The sequence below is a fragment of the Canis lupus genome, chromosome 32 (genome assembly GCF_003254725.2).
Source record: "Canis lupus dingo isolate Sandy chromosome 32, ASM325472v2, whole genome shotgun sequence".
Classification (NCBI taxonomy): domain Eukaryota; kingdom Metazoa; phylum Chordata; class Mammalia; order Carnivora; family Canidae; genus Canis; species Canis lupus.
The window spans coordinates 21,746,428-21,764,016 of NC_064274.1; the positions used below are offsets into that span (position 1 = coordinate 21,746,428).

Below are 17,589 nucleotides of genomic sequence, written 5' to 3' on the forward strand. Positions count from 1 at the left end.
GGTAAGGTTGTACAAAACTGCTGATGGAAGTGTAAATTGGTACAACCACCTTGGTAAACTGGCAGCATTGACTAATGCTCAACTTCTGCATCATATAAATATCCTTTGACTCAGCCATTTCACTCTTAGGTATACTCCAGATTTGTGTACATATGCCATGGTGAGGATATTTTAAAATTTTATCTTATGTTAAATTTAACTACATTTTGATTATAGTCTGGGATATTTAAAACTCACAATTCTACTGCTTATTTTATTTTTTTCCTTAGCTATCTATGTGACCTTGGGCAGGCCACTTTACCTCTCTGGGCCTCATTTTCCTCAGATACTGAATGAGGAATTTAATGAGCAATCCCAAATTGAAGATCCCCATAATGTTGATATTCTATGTATCCATGATTTGGCTTCCATACCCTCCTAACTGCATCTCTCCCACATCTCCCCATCTCTTATGTTAATCAAAAACAATAGCTAGCAGTTCCCAGGATAACTTTGCCCATTCTCCCCCACCTGCATAGCTTTGCCTTTATCTCAGCAGGTCCATACCTGCTTGGAATATCTTGTCCTCCAGAAAACTCTTCTTGATTTCACTCTATTAAATATCATCTGACTTTTCTCTGAAATACTATGATACTTATAATACTTAATTAATAATACTTAACTTATAATACTTAAAATAATTTATGCATTTATTTATGCATTTCTTGTGTCAACATCATTCTCTATCTTGTATTTCAGTTATTTGCTTACATTTTATCTCTTATTTCAGACTCTGAGATCTTTTGAGAGAAAGATATTTGCATTGTTTGGCCTATCATAGAAATTTATCAAGAATGCGTTGACCAAGTGGAGACTTAGTTTGTTCTTGACTTTGTTCTCCATCACAAGAAGAACAACTAACAACTATTCAAGATTAAGATGCCACTGAAAGAATCCTAGAACATGGTGATGAGGCTCAAGCCCTCCTTGAACCACAGAGACCAAGACAGACTGCATTAGAAAGGTAAGAGAAGTGTCTACACAGAGACTGCATTGCCTCTACCCTGGACAAGTGCAGCACCATGCACAGAGATCTCCCTTAAACTTCTCATTCCTCCAGCAGGAAAAGAGGATCCAGTGGGAACAATCAGCCCCACTCCAGCATTGTGGTTCACTTTTTAGGAGCCCTACTCTGATCTCACACCACAGGCATTGCAGAGGAATCTGCAGGGCTCAATCACTGAGAATCTGACTGTAGTGAAGGAGGAGGGAGGGACCTGCAACAGCCACCATATGGGTCTTGGCAGACTGAGTTCATACCTGCAGTGCCCAAGTAGTAATCCTAATAATTGTTTTTGCCCATATACAGAACCAAGTCAGGGGTGCACTCTCACCTAGAACTTGGTAGGGAACAGATGTGCCTGGTTGGGATTCTCAAATGAGGAGTTTTGCCAGCCCTATGGCCTAGTGGACCCACACCCTGGCAAGGAGCTGAATCACAGCTCCACCCACTGTGGAGAATGTCTTCTAGCCCCATATGACCAGAAGGACTGGTGAAAAATCCTGGAAGCAGTATGGCACAGCCCTGCTCAAGTTGAGGTGGTGGGCAAAGCTGATTGTTCCCAGAGCAAAGCCAGTACCAGGGGTAGAGTTTCTGTGGTATGCACAAGCAGGGGGTTTAATTCATATCCAAGGGTGAAGGTAGTTCCTGGCCCCTGCCAACTGGAGAACCTCCTTGGGAAATTGAGAGTAACCCAGAGTGTCCTCTCCTTCTCTTGCCCAGGCAAGGGAGCTAAGAAATAGCTCCCACCACTGTGGAGAGTGTCTTCCTGCCCCACTCAATCAGAAGGGTTGGAGACATCTCCAGGAAGCAGTGCAACCCAGTAGCCCTGGAGCTAAGAGGGGGGTAGGTGAAGCTGATACATTGCAGAGCAAAGCCAGGACCTTCTTTAGTCAGGGCACTTGGAATATGGGTTGGCTTAAGACAACAACAATGAACTTTACCAGCTTTAGAGTTATTTCTCCTAATGCGCCTGAACAGAAAATCTAATTCATATCCCCATTCATCATTGAATACAGCCTTCAGCCTGTCCAATCAAGGTCTCTAATTATAGCACACAGGAAGCTGTATAGCCCATTCAACAGTCCTATGCATGGTGGCAATTAAACACCAGAGCACAGCCCATGGCTTCCCCATCTGCAGAGCAAAACTAGTGACCTCATCTGACCAAGGAATTCAGTGCACACTCTGGCCAGATTTAAGTCCCCAAACAATGAGTTGCACAGATCCTGAACACTAGCTGCTCTCTCAGGGCAAGAAAGCTAATTTATAGCCCCATCTATAACTGAATATAGTACTCAGTCTCAACCATCTGAGCCTGAACAGAGAATCCAGACAACTGCTGAGTCTATCCTACAGACTCACATGGGGAGGGAATCAAGCCAGTAGTCCTATCCAACTATTCTCAGTCAGTGGCAGATATCCCCATCTCCATCTCAGAGCTCAGATAGTTGCCTCACCCCAAAATAGACCATAATAGTAGCTCCCAAAGGCATTATCAGCACATACCCCCAGAAACCCAAACTGTGTTGACTAAGGAAGAACTTTCTCTGGAAGAAGTGCCTAGTTACCCAAATACAGTGATACCAACATAAAGAATCAAGGATCACAAAAAAATCAGGTACATATGACACCACGAAGGGAACTTACAAAGTTCTAATAACTCACTTTAAAGAAATGGAGATCCTACAAACCACCCCAGTCACAGAATTCAGAACAATCCTTTCAAGGAATTTTAGTGAACTACAAGAAAACACAAATGACTACGCAAAATTAGGAAAACAATGCATGAACATAATGAGAAGTTTTACAAGGAAAGAGCAACCACCAAAAAACAAACAAACAAATAAAATTTTCCACGGAAATCCTGGGGTTGAATAATTCAACAATTGAACTAAAGATTTTAATAGAGAATGTCAAAAGTACAATCAGTGACCTGGAATATAGGACATGGGAAATTACCCAGAGGAGCAAAAAGAAAAAGAACTTTTTAAAAAGTAAAGAAAGCCTATGGGACAAAATGAAAAGAAACAATATTTGCACTATGAGAATTTCAGAAGGAGAACTAAAAAGGAAACCTTCCTGAACTTGGGGAGAAAAATGAACATCCAGATTCACTATACTTATTATAATTAAATTGTCAAAAGTTAAAGATAAAAATTTTTAAGAGCAGAAAGAGAAGAGAGAGAAGTTACATACAATGGAATCCCCATAGCCACAAATTTCTCAACAGAAACTTTTCAGGGCAGGAAAGAAGGGGATGACATATTTAAAATATTGAAAGAAATTAATTGTCAACCAAGAAGTCTGTACTTGGGAAAGTTGTCCTTCAAAAATGAAGGAGGGATAAAAATTTGTCCAAATATAAGGTGAGGGAGTTCATTATCACAGAGCTGCTTTGCAGAAAATACTAAAGGAAGCTCTTTGAGGGGAAGTAAAAGAATGCTAATTAACACCAAAAAAGCATAAAGAGTAGTGTAAATATTAGTGGTAATGGTAAAAATATAGTCATTGTAGAATTCAGCAATATGGCAACAGTGGTGCATAATTCACTATTACTCTAGTTTAAAAGTTAAAAAATGAATGTAGTATAAATAACCACAACTATAATAATCTTCTATTAGTATCACAATATAAAAAATGTGAATTTATGACAATAATAATCTAAAATGTAAGGGGAAGAAGTAAAAAATAAGATATTTTATTTAAGACTCATAGTGACCACAAAGGAAAATTCTATAGTAATTATACAAAAGAACACAATAAAGAAGTCAAAGCAGACTTATACCAAAAAACATCAAAATACACAAGAAAAGACCGCAGGATAAGAAACAAGGAACAATGAATCTACAAAACAACCAAAAAACAATTAACAAAATGGCAATAGTAAGTCCTTACCTATCAATAATTACTTTAAACATAAAAGGATCAAAGTCTCTAATAGAAAGTGTCTAAAAGACATAGAATGGCTGAATGGATTTAAAAAAAATAAAGACACAATATGCTGTTTATAAGATACTCATTTTAGCCTGAAAGACACATATAGACTGAGAGAGAAGGGATGGAAAGACATTTTGAACAAATGGCAACCCCTAAAAAGCTATACTTATTTCAGACAAAGTAGACTTTAAACTGAAAATGGTAAAAGGAGACAAAGAAAATCATTATGTAATGAATAAAGGATCAGAGGATATAATAATTATAAACATATATGCACCCAATATTGGAGTACCTACATATGTAAAGCAATAATGAATGAAAGTAAAAGGAGATAAATAGCAATACAGCAATTGTGGAGGATTTTACTACTTAACTTTTAACAGTGGGTAGATCATCCAGAGAAACAATAATGAAACAGTGAATTTAAGCAGCACTGTGGACCAAATGAATCCAACAGACCTATATAGGATATTTTATCCAATAACAGCAGAATACACATTCTTCTCAAATGCACATGAAATCTTTTCTAGGATAGATCATATGTTAAGCCATAAAACAAGTCAGTAAATTCAAGAAGGCTGAAATCATACCAAGTATCTTCTCTGACCACAATGGCATAAAAGTAGAAATAACAGCAAGAAGAAAACTGGAAAATTTGTGAACACATGGAAATTAAACAGTAGTCTTCTGAACAACCAATGGAGCAAAGAAATTCCAGGGGAAATAAAAACGTTTCTTGAGATAAGTGAAAATGGAAACAAAACATACCAGAATTGTGGGATGTAACAAAAGCAGTTCTAGGTGGGAAGTTCATAGCAATAAACACCTACATTAGAAGCAAGAAGGATCCCAAATAAACAATGTAACTCTATACCTTAAGAAATTAGAAAAATGAAAACAAACTAAGCTTGAAGTTAGCAGGAGAAAATAATAAAAATTAAATCAGAAATAAAGTACCGAAAGGAAATACAATAGAAAAGATTAATCAAACTAAGTTGTTTCTTTTAAAATATAAATAAAATTGATGACCCTTAGATAGACTAACCAAGGGAAAAAGAGAAAGAATCCAAATCAACAAAACAAATGAAAAAGGAAATATTACATCTGATGACAAAGAAATTCAAAGGACCATAAGAGGCTATAGTGAACAACTACATGCGAGCAAACAAAACTTAAAAAAAGTTTGAAAAATTCTTAGAAATATACAACTTAACAAGACTTAATAAGAAAAAAATAGAAAATCTGAATAGTCCAATTGCTAGTTGGGAGATCGAATCAGTAATCGAATATCTCCAAATGAAGAAAAGCCCAGGACCAGAGAGCTTCTTGGTGAATTTTAGTAAATATTTAAAGAAGAATTAGGAGTTGGGGTGGGGGGGCCAGTAGTGGAGGATTAGGGTCCTCAATTCACCTGTCCCCACCAACTTACCTAGATAACTTTCAAATCATCCTGAAAACCTACGAATTTGACCTGAGATTTAAAGAGAGAACAGCTGGAACGCTACAGGGAGAAGAGTTTGCACTTCTAACAAGGTAGGAAGGCGGAAAAAAATAAAAAAGAATCCAGTGGGGGAGGGGCCCCGCGGGGAGCCGGGCTAAGGCGGGGGGCGGGCGGCGGGGAGAGCCTCCAGACCGGAGAGCCCAGCCCCGGAGAGGCGGGAGCTTTAAAAATCTGCACCGGATTCTTCCCGGAGGGAAAGGGGCTGAGCAGGGAACTCGGGCAGGATCGCAGGAGGGGCGGTGGGGCCTCCCGGCTCCCGGGGTCACTAACAGAGGAGGTGCGCCCGGGGGAGAGCGCCCCACACCCCGCGGCCGAGCTCGGGAAAGGGCTGGAGCGCCCGGCGGGGCCTCGGGGAGAAGCCGGGGGTCAGGCGGGGGCTCCGGGCGGAGGGGGCTGTGCCCTGCTGCCTTCGGGAGCCGCGGGCCGGGAGCACGATTCCAGCAGCGCAGGCCCCGGGCCCCAGGGCTCCCAGGGGCACAGCCGGGATCCTGTGCTCCCCCCGGGACAGGTGGAGGTGGGGAGGGTACAGGACAGCGAGGACTCTCCTGCCGCTGGGCGCCCAGAGCTGTGCAGATCAGCACCCTCCGCCCCCAGAGCATCTAGGGCAGTCCAGTACTGGGAGACTGCAGGTAGTTACTGGGGGAGCTGACTCCAGGGCTGGAGAGCTGGCCGCTGCCAGTGGGGTTGTTCCTCCTGGTGTCACCCTCTGCCTGGATGGAGCGGGGTGCCAGGGAACAGAGGCCTCACGGGGTAAACAGCTCCCACTGAGCCGTGCACCAGGCAGGGGGCGGGGCAGCTCCCCCAGGTGCACACACCTGAGAATCAGCACAGGAGGCCCCTCCCTCAGAAGACCAGCTGGAAAGAGGGGGGAAGAGCAAGTTCTTGACCGAGCAGTGCTGGAAAGCTCTAGGGGAAGTCGAGGGATTTAGAGTATATAGAACCAGAGGATACCCCTCCTTTTTTTTTTTTTCTTCCTTTTTCCAGTACAACTCATTTTTATATCAGACTGTAAATGTCCAGGTTTTTTTCTCTTTTCCCACCTTAACTACAATATTTTACCACCTTCATTTTTAAGATTCTTCCTTTTTGACTTTCATATTTCTACAATTACAGGTCCCAGATATATTTTCCACTTTTAGATTCCTTCAACATACTCAACTTAATTTGGAGATATACAAGATATGGTTTTTTTTGTTTTGTTTTGTGTTTTTTGTTTTCTCTGCCTCATTTTGTTCTACAATGGCAGAAATTAATACCTTCTAAAACATGACCAGTATGCATAGAACAAGTGGTATACCGTGCTGGTTCATTCTATGAGATTCTTCATTCCCATTCTGCCCCCCCTCTTTTATCTCATTTATGTTTTGGTGGTCAATGTTGGGGCCCTCTACAAGTATTTCTGGTTTATATAAATTTGGGACTGAGCATTTCTAATATACAGGACTTAATATACTCAGAAACAACAGGATCAACCTCTAGAACCCCTCAGGTAGACTATATTCTCCCTCCACTACAACTTCTTCACCACCACCACCATCTCCCAGTCCCCTTTTTCATTCTCTTTTTTTTTTCTTTTTCCTTTTTCTTTTTGTTCTCTTTTTTTCTTTAGGATTCCTGGCCTTTTATTTTTTACTACTTTGTTTTAAAATTTGTTTTTCACTTTAGTGGTCCTTTTGTTTTATTTTGTTCTGACCTTTGTTTTCAATTTCTGGTCTCTAACCTCAGCAGAATAATCTAGGGTGAAATTTACTTAGGTTGTGGTTGATATTCTTGATGGAGCCTGCTCATACAGCCACTCTGCACTGAGCAAAATGACTAGAAAGAAGAACTCACCACAAAAGAAATAATCAGAAACAGTACTCTCTGCCACAGAGTTACAGAATTTGGATTACAATTCAATGTCAGAAAGCCAATTCAGAAGCACAGTTATAAAGCTACTGGTGGCTCTGGAAAAAAGCATAAAGGATTCAAGAGACTTCATGACTGCACAATTTAGATCTAATCAGGCCGAAATTAAAAATCAATTAAATGAGATGCAATCCAAACTGGAGGTCCGAACAATGAGGATTAATGAGGTAGAGGAAAGAGTGAGTGACATAGAAGACAAGTTGATTGCAAGGAAGGAAGCTGAGGAAAAAAGAAAAAAACAATTAAAGACCATGAAGAAAGGTTAAGGGAAATAAATGACAGCCTCAGAAGGAAAGATCTATGTATAATTGGGGATCCAGAGGGTGCTGAGAGGGACAGAGGACCAGAAAGCACGTTTGAACAAATCACAGCTGAGAACTTCCCTAATTTGGGAAGGGAAACAGGCATTCAGATCCAGGAGATAGAGAGGTCCCCCCAAAAAATCAATAAAAACTATTCAACACCTCGACATTTAATAGTAAAACTTGGAAATTCCAAAGATAAAGAGAAAATCCTTAAATCAGCAAGAGACAAGACATGCCTAAATTATATGGTGAGAAAAAAAAATTATATGGTGAGAAGTATTAGATTAACAGCAGACCTCTCCACAGAGACCTGGCAGGCCAGAAAGGGCTGGCAGGATATATTCAGGGTCCTACATGAGAAGAACCTGCAGCCAAGAATACTTTATCCAGCAAGGCTCTCATTCAGAATAGAAGGAGAGATAAATAGCTTCCAAGATAGGCAGAACCTGAAAGAATATGAGACCACCAAACCAGCTCTGCAAGAAATATTAAGGGAGACTCTGTAAAAGAAAGAGGAAGTCCAAAGAAATAGTCCAGAAAAACAGACACTGAATAGGTATTATGATAACACAAATTCATATCTTTCAATAGTAACTCTGAACATGAATGGACTAAATGATCCCATCAAAAGATGCAGGGTTTCACACTGGGAGCTTTCCCCTAAGATCAGGAATGGGATAGGGATGTACACTCTCGCCACTGCTATTCAACATAATACTAGAAGTCCTAGCCTCAGCAATCAGGCAACAAAAAGAAATAAAAGGCATTCAAATTGGCAAAGAAGAAGTCAAACTCTCCCTCTTCACCGATGACATGATACTCTACATAGAAAACCCTAAAGACTCCACCCCAAGATTGCTAGAACTCATACAGCAATTCGGCAGCATGGCAGGATACAAAATTAATGCCCAGAAATCAGTGGAATTTCTATACACTAACAATGAGACTGAAGAAAGAGAAATTAAGGAATTAGTCCCATTTACAATTGCACCCAAAAGTATAAGATATCTAGGAATAAACCTAACCAAAGAGGTAAAGGATCTATACCCTAAAAGCTATAGAACACTTCTGAAAGAAATTGAGGAAGACACAAAGAGATGGAAAAATATTCCATGCTCATGGATTGGAAGAATTAATATTGTGAAAATATCTATGCTACCCATAACAATTTACACATTCAATGTAATCCTTATGAAAATACCATGGACTTTCTTCAGAGAGTTGGAACAAATAATCTTAAGATTTGTGTGGAATCTGAAAAGACCCCGAATAGCCAGGGAATATTGAAAAAGAAAACCACAGCTGGGGGCATCACAATGCCAGATTTCAGGTTGTACTACAAAGCTGTGGTCATCAAGACAGTGTGGTACTAGCACAAAAACAGACACATAGATCAATGGAACAGAATAGAGAACCCAGAAGTGGACCCTCAACTTTATGGTCAACTAATATTCAACAAAGGAGGAAAGACTATCCACTGGACAAAAGACAGTCTCTTCAATAAATGGTGCTGGGAAAATTGGACATCCACATGCAGAAGAATGAAACTAGACCACTCTCTTGCACGATACACAAAGATAAACTCAAAATGGATGAAAGATCTAAATGTGAAACAAGATTCCATCAAAATCCTAGAGGAGAACACAGGCAACACCCTTTTTGAACTTGGCCACAGCAACTTCTTGCAAGATACATCCATGAAGTCAAGAGAAACAAAAGCAAAAAATGAATTATTGGGACTGCATCAAGATAAAAAGCTTCTGCACAGCAAAGGATACAGTCAACAAAACTAAAAGACAACCTACAGAATGGGAGAAGATATTTGCAAATGACCTATCAGATAAAGGGCTAGTTTCCAAGATCCATAAAGAACTTATTAAACTCAACAGCAAAGAAACGAACAATCCAATCATGAAATGGGCAAAAAACATGAACAGAAATTTCACCAAAGAAGGCATACACGTGGCCAACAAGCACATGAGAAAATGCTCTGCATCACTGGCCATCAAGGAAATACAAATCAAAACCACAATGAGATACCACCTCACACCGGTGAGAATGGGGGAAAATTAACAAGGCAGGAAACCACAAATGTTAGAGAGGATGTGGAGAAAGGAGAACCCTCTTGCACTGTTGGTGGGAATGTGAACTGGTGCAGCCACTCTGGAAAACTGTGTGGAGGTTCCTCAAAGAGTTAAAAATAGATCTGCCCTCTGACCCAGAAATTGCACTGCTGGGGATTTACCCCAAAGATACAGATGCAGTGAAACACTGGAACACCTGCACCCCAATGTTTATAGCAGCAATGTCCACAATAGCCAAACTGTGGAAGGAGCCTCGGTGTCCATCAAAAGATGAATGGATAAAGAAGATGTGGTCTATGTATACAATGGAATATTACTCAGCCATTAGAAACAACAAATACCCACCTTTTGCTTTGATGTGGATTGACCTGGAGGGTATTATGCTGAGTGATGTAAGTCAATCGGAGAAGGACAAACATTATATGGTCTCCTTCATTTGGGGAATGTAAAAATTAGTGAAAGGGAATGAAGGGAAAGGGGAGAAAATGAGTGAAAATATCAGTGAGGGTGACAAAACATGAGAGACTCCTAACTCTGGGAAACAAACAAGGGGTAGTGGAAAGGGAGATGGGTGGGGGTATGGGGTGACTGGGTGATGGGCACTGAGGGGGGCACTTGATGGGATGAGCACTGGGTATTATGCTATATGTTGGCAAATCGAACTCCAATAAAAAATATGCAAAAATAAATAAAGAAAGGACAATTAACCCCAGTTCTTCTCAAAAGCTTACAATTAATCAAAGAGGAGGGAGCACTCCTAAATTCATTGTACAAAGCGAGCATTATCCAGATATCAAAATCAGAAAAATACACTAGATAACAAAACTATAGGACAATATCCTCAATGAACATAGTTCTCAATACAATACTGACAAACTGAATTTAACAGCACATTAAAAGGATTATACATGATCAAGTGAGATTTATCCCTGCAAGCAAGCATAGTTCAACATATGCAAATAAATTATTCTAATACATCACATTAGTAAAATGAAAGAAAAGAATCATATGATCATCTCAATACACACAGAAAAAGCATTTGACAAAATTCAACATCCATTCATGAAAAAAATTTCTTAACAAATGAGGCATGGAAAAAACATATCTCCACATAATAAAGGCCATATATGATAAGCCCATGGTTAACATCATACTTAATGGTGAAAAATTGAAAGTGTTTCCTCTAAGGTCAGGAACAAGACAAGGGTGCCCACTCTCACCACTCCTATTTGACATAGTACTATAAGTTCTAGCTAGAGCAATCAGGTAAGATAGAGAAATGAAAGGCATCAGAATTTGAAATGAAGATTAAAATTGTCTCTATTTGCAGATGACATGATTTTATATAGAGAAAATCTTAGAGACTCCACCAGAAAACTGTTAGATCTAGCTAATAAATTCAGTGAAGCTTCAGGATACAAAATTAACATAGAAAAATCAGGAGTGTTTCTATACTCTAACAATAGATTTTCTGAAAAAGAAATAAAGAAGTTAATCCCATTTACAGTACCATCAAAAACAATAAAATACTTAGGAATAAATTTAACTAAAGAAGTGAAAGATCTCTACCCTGAAAACTATGAGACATTGATGAAATAAACTGAGGTCACAAATAAGTGGATTAAAAAATCAATATTGTTAAAACATCAATACTACCAAAGCCATCTATATATTCAGTGTAATTTCTATTAGAATTTCAATGGCATTTTTTATAGAAGTAGACAAACAATCCTAAAATGTACATGGAACCACAAAAGATCCTGAATACAAAGCAACCCTGAGAAAGAAGACCCAAAGTCGGGGCATCTCCTGCCTTCAGTTCAGGTCCTGATCCCAAGGTCCCGGAATTGAGCCTCGCATCAGGTTGCCTGTTCAGTGGGGAGTTTGCTTCTCCCTCTGCCCCTCCCCACCACTCATGCTCTTTCTCTCTCTTTCTCAGATAAATGAAATCTTTAAAAAAAAAAAAAAATAGAGGCACAAGGCATCATCTTCTGATTTCAAGCTATACTATAAAACCACAGTCATCAAAATAGTATGGTACTGGCATAAAAACAGACAAATAAGCCACCGGAACAGAACTGAGAGCCAGAAGGAAACTCAAGCATATATGGTCAACTAACATTTGATGAGGAAGCCAAGAATACTTGATGGAGAAAAGTCTTTTCAATAAATGGTTCAGAGATAATTGCATATTTCCATGTAAATGAATGAAACTGGACCCATATCTTTTACCAATCACAAGAACTAACTGAAAATGGATTAAAGACTTAAATGTAAGACCTCAAACCATGAAATTCCTAGAGAAAAACATAGAAATAAAGCTCCTTGACATGGGTCTTATAATGATTTTTTGATACAACACCTAAAGCACAAGCAACAAAATTAAACACCTGGGGCTACATCAAGTTAAAAAGCTCCTACATAGCAAAAGAAGCCATTAACAAAATGAGAAGACAACTTACAGAGTGTGAAAAAATATTTGCAAGCTATATATCTGATAAGGGGTTAATATTCAAAACATAGAGAGAACTCATACAACTCAATAGCAAAAAAAAGTAACTCAATTTAAAAATGGACTGGGGCACCTGGGACTGTGACTCTTGATTCCAGGTCATGATTTAGGGTCGTGAGATTAAGCCCTGCATCAGGGCTTCATGCTGGCATGGAGCCTGTTTAAGATTCTCTCTCTCTCACTCTCTCTCTCTCTTCCTCTGCCCCTTCCCCACTCTCTCTCTTCCTAAATAAATGAATAAACAAATAATAAAATAATAAAAAATAAAAGGGGGCAAAGGACCTGAATAGACATTTCAGGTCTCCTATATATAAGAAGATATACAATAGGCCAACAAGTATATGAAAAGATGCTCAACATCACCAATCATTAGGGAAATGCAAATTAAAACCATAAAGAGATATCACCTCACACTTAAAAAAGCTATCATCAAAAAACATAAGAAATAACAAACCCTGGCATGGATGTGGAGGAAAGGAAACCCCTGTTGGTAGGACTGTAAATTGGTATAGCAACTATAGAAAACAGTATGAAGTTGCCTCAAAAAATTAAAAATAGAACTATCATATGATCCAGCAATTCCACTTCTGGGAATATATCCAAAGAAAATGAAAACACTAACTTGAAAAGCTATCTGCAAACCCGTGTTCATAGCAGCACTATTTACGATACCCAAGACATGGAAACAACCTAATTGTCCATCAATGGGTGAATGGATAAAGAAGTTGGGATTTATTTATGCAGTGGAATATTACTCAGCTATAAAAAAAAAAAAAACAAGGAAATCCCACCACTTGCAACAAACTTGAAGGTATTACACTTAAGGGAAATAAATCAGAGAAAAAACAAATACTATGTGATCTCACTTACATATAGAATAATTAAAAAAAAAACTGGTAGAAAGAGAAATTAGACCTGTGGTTGATTGCCAGAGGTGGGAAGTAGGGAGTGCAGAAGGTAGTCTAAAGGTACAAACTTCTGGGTGTAAGAGGGGGTTGTAAGAGGGGTAAGTGCTACAGATGGAATGTACTGCATGATGACTGTAGCTGCATGACATATAGGAGAGTTGTTGAGACAGTAAATCTTATGAGTTCTCATCGCAAAAAGAATTGTTTTTCCTTTTTTTCTTTTTTATTGTATCTATATAAAAGATGGATGTTAGCTGAGTCTACAGTGGTAATCATTTCCCAATATCTGTAAGTCAAACTATCATGCTGTATACTTTAAACTTATACAATGATGTATGCCAATTATTTCTCCAAAAAATGGAGATAAAAAGAACTTATTGAAGTAATTAATTATTTTAAGAATGTCAATAATATCAAGCCACTCCTACTGCAAAAGAAATCTAATATAGCAATTTCTTTAAAACATCTGAATCCAATGAGCAAGATATCATCGTCATTTTATAGCTTAGTGCGTTCCCACATTAGGGTTTGTCATAAGACAACTAAAGCAATTGAATCTGGTAATTACTGTACCATGGGGCTCTCATCTAGAAAGAATGACCATGTACAGCTGAGAAAGTGTGTGTGTTAGTTTCTGAGGCTGAACTGAACTCCTTTCCTAAGTAGGGCAGCAGGAATGAGGCAGAAGAGCTGACTCTATTTGTCTCTTGTTGGTCGTCTTTCCTTCTCTGGCCTCCTGGGTGTAACAGATGCGAAAGAAAGGCTTTGCACAGTTATATCTAAGCCAGGAGAACCATCCCCAGGGAGGGTTCAGTTAACCTTCATTAGTCGCTAACTATCTTTTGCAGGTTGTTTCTAAATTAAGTTCTGTAGATTAGTGGCTTTCAGTCTTCCCATGCATGAAGCCGACTGCTCTTGCTCCTGTGAGTAATCCCTAAGGAAGTCATAGCCATGATGATCCATGCGGGGGTGAAAACTAAACTCAAGACCGGAGGGGTTTTTAGAGTAATAGTTTTTTTTTTTTCTTTTTCATTTTCAGATAGTAAAGTAACATAATGATGTAGAATGCTAGTCAATTAAAATGCAGTTATCTTTCAAACAAGAGGCTTTACAAAATGATTTTCAAAAAAAAAAGACAGGTGTGATAGTTGCGTCTGACATTTGGCCATCAGCCACAAAGACTATGGGGGTAAACTGAGAATCCTCCCTCCCTCTTCTCTCAGATTTAACTCTACCTGAAAATGTAAATGTCAGATCTGTTGTTCCAGGTGGAGTTACTTTAATTCGCAGCGAATTTTATCTTGCTGTGAATTGTAGTTACATTGTCAAGATGAAGAAGGATATGTGGTTGGACATATTCTTGCTGATTTGTTAAAAGGCACCTTAATTTTGAGTTCAGCCTTACTGGAAAGCTATCTGGAAATATGTATTCAAAGTTTTAAAACTTTTCCTTTAACCAAGAAATTGCACTTTTGGAAATTTAATCTAAAGAAACAATTAAGAATTTATTTGTCCCAGATATGTACCTCTAAGAATATTTGCATGAGAACTATTTGTAGTAATGAGAAATCAGAAATAATCTAAATGTCCAACAATAGAGGATTGATTAAATCAACTCTGGCCTGGTCATATCCTTGAGTACTGTTCAACTCTTTAGAGTGATGTTATAGAAAAATTATGTATTGATATAAAAAGATATCCAGTATATATTCTTACTTTAAAAATATATCTTATGCCCATTTTTAAAAAAACCAACTAAACATCTAAAATGTGTTAATATTTACTATGCACTGACATTCATATACAACTTCATATTTAATCCTAAAGCAATTCTATGAAGTAGATATTAATATTACTATTACCTTCACTTTACAAATGATGATTATTCTCAAGGTCATAGGAGTAATAAATGGCAGAACCATGAGAAAGAAAGAGAGAGAGAGAGTAAGGACAGAGAAAGATCGGGAGGTATGGATTAGTGAGTTACATCCTAAAGGATCTGCTGCAAGATGTTAAAAGCTATCATCTATAAATAGGATTGTGAGTATTGTTTCCTTCTTTTTGTGCCTACATTTTTTTTTTCTATAATGAGATTGAGGTGGTTTCATCATTAGAATTGCTTAGTCTCTCAAACATCTTTTCTTTTCCTTGATCCTTTTCAGGATGGCCTCATATATACCTGAGAACTCTGGCTCATGTGACCTCTTGGTTACAGGACTGGTGGAGAAGGCATGAATTCATGCAGAGTCCTCTAGATCTTGCCAAGCTCTGTCACAGAGTGGCTAGTCAACTGCTCCTTGTACTGGTGACTAATGAGATGAAATGAATCTTATTTGACTTGTTGGATAAATACTTCCACTACCAATGACCACATGGTCTTTGGTCATTGATCTCCCCACTTCTCAGAGGCCTCCTCTTTCCAATACCAGGCTCTACAGACCAAAGATGCCCTAAGAAACACTGTGTTCCTCTCAGTCAGCACCTGGGCATGTTCGTTCCCCATGAATGCTCTGTGTAAACTGAGGGGTTACCTCTTTTTCTTATTGTGTTAAGAACAGATAATATAAGACTTACCCTCTTAGCAAATTTTTAAGAGTATAATACAACATTGCTAACTATAAATACATGCTATACAGCAGATCTCTGGAACTTATTCATCTTGTGTAACTGTAACTTTGTATCTCTTGGACAGCAACTCCCCATTCCCCCTCTCCCTAAGCACTGAAAACAATCATTCTACCTTGTGCTTCTATGAGTTTGACTATTTCAGATAAAAGGTATAACCTCTTAAACTCACTCCTGCTGGTGCCTTTCCACCATCTCTCTGAATCTTACTGGAAGTGGTTACAAGTCTGGCTTCCCTTAGCTCCTTGTACACTTTTTCCAGCGTGCTCAGGCAACTAGGATTCCTCTGCGTGTTTCCTCCCCTGTCACCATCTGCATCTACCTCCTTCTCTCATAGCCCATCTCCAGTAGAAGAAGGAAGTCTTTCTTTTTTTCTTATTTCTATCAGATCAGGACTTGCCTTAATTAAATCTTTATGAACAGGTACACCAGGCCTGATTTTGGGTATGCTAAAGGTGAGGATAGAGGAATTTCCTCTCTCCAGAATGACTACTTTTCAGAATTTTATTGAAAATTATGTTTTAGATGCCAGAGGAGGAATAGTAGCTCTTTATTTCTCTTGATATACACGCAGCAACATTTTGAAAACTTCCTTAACAAAGCAGTCAGAAGTATCAAATGAATTTCTTCAGAAGATATAGGGGAAGTCAGTTCAAGAAAATTCAAAGACATGGGGCACCTGGATGGCTCAGTCAGTTAAGCATCTGTCTGACTCTTGGTTTCAGCTCAGGTCATATCTCAGTGTCATGGATTGAGTCCCACATTGGGCTCTGCACTCAGGGCAGAGTTTGCTGGAATCCTCTCTCTCTCTCTCTCTCTCTCTCTGCTCTACTTCTCTCCCTGTGCTCACTCCCTCTCTCTCTCTAAAATAAATACATAAAATCTTTTAAAAAAGGACAATTCAAAGACACAATATTTACATTTCCCTAATACATTATTATAGAAAAGATTGAAATTTGGCATAAAGATTATATACTCAGGGAACAGGACAAATTACATAGGCTTTCAGAAAAATGGAAAACATCTCAATTAGTGAAAGTTTGAGAAAAATGATCAGATGCTATGTCTTTCTATAAAGCTCTGAAAAAATATTGAGAACATTCTCTAAGAATGCTAGGGTAGTGGCATGCCATAAATGAGAGTTAGAATAGAAAGGCAAATTTGGAAATAGCCATAAAAGGTACTAAATGAAATACGTAGGATACTTTGAAAGAAAAGCCAACTCAGGAGTAAGAGGAACTAAAAAAGGACAGTGGAGAACTACAAACAACCACTTACAACAAAAGTACATGGAGCTTATCTTTGAGGTCAAACAGAACAGAAATCAAATGCAGCTTTGCTAGTTACTGACTATATGACAACTGGAAGTGACCAAAGCTCACTTTCACCAACCATTTATTCATTTAAAAGATGGAGATGATAATACCTAACACAATGACTTATACAGACAATAAAAATCAGATAATATGTAAATGAGAGTAAATGACATATGTAAATTTCTCAAAGTACTGTGGAGTATATAATAGATGTTCAGTAAACAGTGGCTAAACACATGTCATCAACACTATCATACTCCATCATCTCACTATCACTATTATTAGAAAAGGCACAGAACATATGAAAAACAACTAGAAAAAAGGTTATGGTTCAGGTCTAGAAGAAGCTATTAGAGATCATTGCCAGAATGGTGAATGAGAATCATAAAAGGAGATATGAGGTAAACCAGACACTCTTTAGGAAACTTCACATGAAGACAAAGGAAAAATG

General features: G+C 38.5%; 1 long non-coding RNA gene across 1 annotated transcript in view; it reads left to right on the top strand.

Moving 5' to 3' along the window:
• LOC112644788 (uncharacterized) overlaps positions 1-17,589 on the top strand; it is a 62,972-nt gene that overhangs the window by 28,468 nt on the left and 16,915 nt on the right. The window contains exon 5 of the long non-coding RNA XR_003126754.3: positions 770-1,003. This is a non-coding gene — a long non-coding RNA (uncharacterized LOC112644788). The remainder of the gene's footprint in view (positions 1-769; positions 1,004-17,589) is intronic.